The 6502-nt window shown below is 45.5% G+C and overlaps 1 non-coding gene across 4 annotated transcripts; it reads left to right on the forward strand.

The window, feature by feature from the left end:
* The first annotated feature begins 202 nt into the window (after positions 1-202).
* LOC100280272 (uncharacterized) lies at positions 203-6121 on the forward strand. Of its 4 annotated transcripts, none has more exons than NR_158745.1 (8): positions 203-463; positions 919-1027; positions 1121-1210; positions 1309-2088; positions 3767-4124; positions 4994-5075; positions 5186-5437; positions 5586-6112. It is a non-coding gene; the product is annotated as an uncharacterized protein (transcript). The 4 variants fall into 4 exon arrangements; XR_004549362.1 differs by having other exon boundaries at positions 208-463; positions 5598-6121; XR_004549363.2 differs by lacking the exon at positions 3767-4124 and having other exon boundaries at positions 208-463; positions 5598-6121.
* Positions 6122-6502: the final 381 nt, after the last annotated feature.

The raw sequence follows: 6502 nt of genomic DNA on the forward strand, positions 1-6502 counted from the left end.
GTCCCTCCCCACCTCCGACAAAAAGATTCGCGCCAAGTCAAAAACTCCCCCGACGCCCCCACCTGTGCCGTGAACACACTGAACAGCAACGCTGACAAACGGGTCATAGCCACGAGTTCGCGCATCAGACGGGGGCCCAGGCCGGGCGTCGCAGCGGGGAAGGCGAGGGCCCCTGTGTCTCGCGTCGCGAGTTTGATTGCCCTGACGGCCTGCCTGCCACGGTTCACGGTTGAAACGGAGCAACGCTTGCGAACGCGCCATTCCGCTCCACGCTGCCCTGCTCTGCTCCCCCAGTCCCCCACCACAACTGGCGTCGCCTTCCCCGGGGAATGCGACCGCGCGCCAGAGCATGCCCCGCCCGGAGCCCGCGCTAGGGTTCCCCGCCCGCGCGTCCAAGCCGCCGCCCCAGCGCCGCCGCAAGAGGCAGCCGCCGACGAGGCGGAGGCGACCGGCCGGTGCCGCAGTAATAAAATCTCTCTCTCTCTCTCTCTCTGCCCTTTTCTGTTCTCGCCGCTTAAACCTCCACATGCGTTCGGCATTGCGCGTCTCGATCGATTACTTAACTAACGAGGCCGCGGTAGAAGTCAATAGATCCAAATCCAAATTCCAAACGCGCGTTTGTCTCGTACTAACCCACAAGGGATCCGAGGTTTGGCGATGGCGAAACCCTCCGGCTAAGCAAAGCATAAATAAAGCCCCAAAAAGGTTTTGAACGAAGCGAAAGCGGAGCTGCTCCCCCGCACTCGCTTCGTCGCTTTACTATCATTGCTCTTGTGGCCGTTTCGGCGGCCGACGGTTCGCGCGGCGCGGGCGGTCCCGTCACGGAAGCCGCCGCGGCCGCGCGCTGTACCGTTTCAACCCGTCCTTGCTGCCCGTCGTGCGGTGGCGTGACACCTCTACCGTTGGCGCTTTCTGCAGCCGGTGGGGCCACGCGGCGCGGCCGATCCAGATCCGGCGCACTCCTCCGCGCTGCTGCCCCTCCCAAGCGGCGGCAGTGGCTTCGCCTCGCGGGGCACGGTTGCGCCAGGTTCGTGGCGTTCATCCCGCTGAAATCCCAGTGCTCGTGCTCCTATGTTGTCCCATTTTTGTCGTCATGCGCTCTAATAGCTTTGTCGCGCAGACGAGGAAGAGGGGAGAGACGGAGCAAGCTCCGCAGAATCGGAGGAAGTGGCAAAAGCAACAAATCATTCGTTCTCCCACTCAGTGAGAGGTAATGCCGTTTACTAGTAGAAATGAATGCTACTTGTGTTGTTGAGGGAACTGGTGAAAGTGATTGCTTATTGATGGTGGAATCTGTTTGTGTGGTAGAGTGCCAGAAGCAGCGTCGACTCAAGTCAGAGAGGTCTGCACTGGCGCGCCCGACGGCCTTGCATGAGCTCAACAGCGCTGGAGGTGTTGAGCTGCTAGTGCTCTCGCCGAGATGCTTGATTGGTAACCCGGGAGGAATGAGCAAGAGCTCGACGACATCATCCCGGAGCAGATCAGGCACAGGCACAGGCACGTTCCCGAGCCCTGGGACCCCGAACTACAACCGGCATTGTGCAGGCAGCATGCAGTACTCCAAGGGTTGGAGTTCAGAGCGCGTGCCGCTGGGCACTGGTAGCAATAGACGGTATGGGGGCAGTGGGGTTGTGCTTCCGTTTAACAATGGGAGGAAGCTGCCGTCGAAATGGGAGGACGCGGAGAAGTGGATCCTAAGTCCGGTTTCCTGTGATGGTATGGGAAGGATGTCTGCACCGGCTCCGCATCATAGACGGCCCAAGTCGAAGAGCGGGCCCCTTGGCCACCCAGCTGGCATTCCAGGGGCTTATGCCGCTGTCTCACCGCTTGTTCCTTGCTTTGATGGTGTTCTGGCAGAAGCTAATTTTGCAGTGCATTCACCTTTCTCTGCTGGGGTTCTCATACCAGAGCACGGGCGCATTGGTGACTTCAGCAGTGGAAGAGGTAGATGTGGTGACGATGGTAGCAGCAGATCCTACTCTGCAGAGAAGGAGCCATATATATTAAGATCTGCAAGCATACATGCCTGGACAGAAACGCTTATGGAGGCATCTGCTTTTGCTAACATCTCCGAAGAAACCGTACAAGGTTTGGTTCAGCCTTTTCCTTAAGCATTTCCTTGTATGTATAAGTTCTTTTTTCTTGATTTCTGCCGCTTTTGCTGTTTGCTCGTTCTAGTCCATTAAATGCATTTGCCAAGCAACTGAACACGCCTAATTTAGATTTGGCTATCCATAAAGTTGCTTTTTATGACGTTACATATTACTTTCATATTGTGGTTAAAGTCCATTAACTATTTTATCCCTTCCTCGGACCCTACTCATGTGGGAGCCTCCGACACTGGGTCTGCCCATTAACTATTTTATTGAGTTATCATCTGTTTCATAATATCATCTGTTGTTTTAACATTGGCTGTATCAGCTGTGCCTATGAAACTAATAGAGTTACTTATGGTCACTGCTTTTAAAAATCAGCCACCCCACTGCCTAAGCAGGCCTAGTGCCTTTTAAGGCATTGCTTACTGTAACCTAAAAAGTCTGAAATATTTCTTGGATAGTCTTTTTAAGAAACCATTCTGTTCATATATTAGGTGGTTGGGTTTCTAAACAAGGACTATAATAAGTGGAAGGGTATTTTTTTTTCTCGAAAGCGCAGGAGAGCTGCGCATCATTATATTAAGAAAGGAAAGGTCCAAAGTGGACCGAATTACAACACCAAGACCAAACCCTCAAGTCTCCCCCACAAGGGGGAAGCCTGACGGGCCCTACGAGACCCTATTTAAAGTGACAATAATTCCCAAACTGTTTAAATGCTTCGCTCCCGCCTTACTCCAACTAATCAACTCATCTAGAAACAACCTCTTTGTCAAATTAATGGAAGGGCTCACTCCATAAAAAACAGCCCTATTACGAGAGAGCCACAAGCACCAAGGTGCTGTTTGGTTCACGAAATGTAACGTAAAGGGTAATGGTAACGGTTTACACTCGATTACGGACGGTAACAAGTTTGAATAGTCCGGTATCAATTTTTAGTATGGTATCTGATTACGGTTGAACTAAAACAAACATGATTTAACGTTATCACTTACCCATTACGTTACAAATAGTTGAACCAAACGGTACCCAAGCTCCAAGGATAATGACACTATTGAAACCCCTCCTCTTGCACCTATGGACTCTTTTAGAGACCCTCTCCCACCACGCAGCAAAGGACTGTTCAGCAGCAGTAGGAGTGAAGTTACCAAGCCCGATGGACGACAAAATGAGATGCCAAAAATCCCTAGAAAAACTGCAGTTGCAAAGGATATGCTGGATTGTTTCCTGCTCCTGATCACATAGGGGGCAACTCGTCGGGTAATGTAACCATCTCCTCTGAAGTCTGTCCGCAGTCCAACATTTATTCCTTATAGCCAGCCAAAGAAAAAATTTGAGGCTACAACTATACAACATATTCCCTCTGTCCCAAATTAAAATTCGTTTTAGATAATTAACGAGTTCATAAAATGCTTGATGTATGTGTTTTGTATGTGTCTAGATTCATGACCATCTATTCGAATATAGACATAAAAACTCAGAGCTAAAATAAATACTATTTTGGAACAGAGGGAGTATGTTTTATTTCTGTCTCGCCTTGAACGAGCATGAAAACATTCAGAATTAGAATATAATGTTTTTCCATCTTTATGCACTATAAGTTATACATTGATCAGTTTCCTTTTGATGAAAACCAATCTTAATATGATAATATCTTTCCACCCTGAGCACAGATGATAAACTGCAAGGCCAGACAGAAGCAACTTCCAATATTTCGAGTCCAATCATAAAGAAAGATGTCGGCACACAAATGAGTCCTGAGGATAATATAGCATCTCCTCCAAAAGCAAGGCATTCCTGCTCCAGTCTGCCTTCAAGGCATCTGATACAAGAAGCAAATAGTCATATACCTAAACCTGAAATTAGGGACGTGCAGGTTGATGACCAAGTAACTGTGACCCGGTGGTCCAGGCGACATGTAACACGAGGCTCTGATAAGAGGTCAACAAATATTGTCGAATGGAGGAAGAAGACCGTTGAAACCCGAGCTCCATCTTTTGATGAAAAAGAAAGAGAAGGATGCATGTCAAAGTATGATATTGCCTACATCTGCCCATCTGCTAAAAATCCCATTTCGCACTACTCCCCAGTTTTGAATTGGACTAACGCAAAAAAAAAATATGTTGCCCCAATTCTCATCTTGTAACTTCTAATACTGCAAGCTGTCGTTGTCCTATTTCATCTTTGTTAAAAAGAAGTCAGCTCAATGTTGAAGTGAAGCTACTATGGCTGTAATACCTGTCCAAATTCACAGAAAATACTAAGTATAAAAGATGCTGAATGTTGATTGATTGTTATTAAGTGGCCTGCTAATATGCTCTTAGTACTATTGAGAACTTAAAATTTAAAATAACTAGAAGTCAGAGTCAGATGGAGTAAATTGCAGATAGTGAGCTTAGGTGATACATTTGAAATATTTTGCCCACTTGAGTACTAGTTGGACATTTTCATCCTACAGCTAGTGGCACACACAGAATATCACTTAACGTGGGGTTCATTATAATGAATGGAGAACCAAACGATTGTTCGTTTATTAGAGCGCCCACCTGAGCTTGAACCCTGGTGTATTGGTTTCAGCAAATTTCCTGGCCAGCCAGGGTCTGTTACTCCCTTCTTTTAAGAGGAACCCAAGGGAATATTTTTCTTGCATGTTCAAGTTTTTTTGCTACAATCCATTGGAAGTTCACACTATAGTGTTGTTCCTTTTCTTACTGATGAGGTGGTAAAACATAAAATCATAAAGCATGAGCGAATTAGAAACTCTAGGTATTCATACAGTTAATGTGCTACTTTTACATTCTTTTTTTTTGCCATCTCAAATATTTTTAATAGTTGCATTTAGTCAGGATGTAAATCTGCAACATCTTGTATTTAGAGACCTGGTTATTTGTATTATTAAGGTGCAAAAGGGAGGAGGCAAAGATCACTGCTTGGGAAAATCTACAGAAAGCAAAAGCAGAGGCTGCCATTCGAAAGCTGGAGGTATTGTTTGTGGTCCACATGTGTAGTTTCAAATGTTTTGACCCCTCACACTGGTCTATACGTTTTTGCTATGTGAAATAAACTTACATATTGAATCCTCTATTTTTCAGATGAAACTTGAAAAGAAAAGATCATCGTCAATGGACAGAATTCTAGGCAAACTCCGCTCTGCTCAGAAGAAAGCACATGACATGCGAAGTGTAGTTTCTTATAGTGAAGATCATTGTGGTGCGAGGACAACCAAGAAGACATCTTTCCTTGTCAAAACTGGCAAGCCTTTCAGCTGCTGCTTTACCTACCGTGCTTGCTAGTTGTGGCACAGCTGGTGCCACTGGATTCAGCAATGGATATAGTTCTATGCGGTGAGTCCCTTTGGCATTTATATTATATGCAGTTTAACATCTAAAACTCACACTAGTTCAACATTAATGCCTTGCTGCTTGTAATTTTGTATTTGTATGTATTATTTCAAAATAGTTTCTAATGCTAGAAGTGTATATCTTTCTCAAGAGCTCTTCTCAGGCAACAGTTATGGATGTGAAGTCAGTTGGATTTTGACTACATGGCCTAATTGTCAATGAGATATGCACAATCTGATGAACAAGATATTATTATGGAGCAGCAGACAAAGAAGTGTCTATCTTTCTCAAGAGCTCTTCTCAGGCAACAGTTATGGATGTGAAGTCAGTTGGATTTTGACTACATGGCCTAATTGTCAATGCGATTTGCACAATCTGATGAACAAGATATTATTATGGAGCAGCAGACAAAGAAAGTCATCGAGCTAAATCCACTCATGTAGCTAATGGTGTGGACTACTATCTGCTGCTGTATAGCCTGCGACGATGACTCTGTACACCCGGTAAAAAAGCTCGTTTCACGAGCTTCATGCTAGTTAGAATCTGGATTGAGCTGATATTCATCCTGCTTCATGTGTAGCTTTCATGGAAATTGTGTATGTAACCCAAATCATGGGCGCATTACAGACCTAACGGAAAAAAGTCAGTGCTGCGCCTTTAGAATGCAGCTTGCTCTCTTCCTTATTTTGAAACTTGTTTGGTTCAGTTCTGGAGGCTTGCGGTCCAGCACTGAAACTTGGCTTGTTTGTTTATTGGTTCGCAGCGAGTGGAATTTGTAACTGAGACGACAAAAACCCTATTTCCCCTCCTTTTTGGTGAACATGATAAACGTCTCCAACTTCCGTTAGGGCACGTACAAAGCCTCTTGATCAGTTTTTTTTATGCACAAGAGATAATTAAGAGACAACATGGTACAATCATAAGTCCTTATATCATAAATTTTGTTAATAGACAATATTTACAGAGAGTTGTGTAGAGACGATCTTTATGAGAGGAGAATGTCTCATTTTTTATTTAGTCCTCTAAAGATCTCATGAGATCTCATTTTAAATGGGGTCCAATGCTCTA

The sequence above is a fragment of the Zea mays genome, chromosome 4 (assembly GCF_902167145.1).
Source record: "Zea mays cultivar B73 chromosome 4, Zm-B73-REFERENCE-NAM-5.0, whole genome shotgun sequence".
NCBI classification, from domain to species: Eukaryota; Viridiplantae; Streptophyta; class Magnoliopsida; order Poales; family Poaceae; genus Zea; species Zea mays.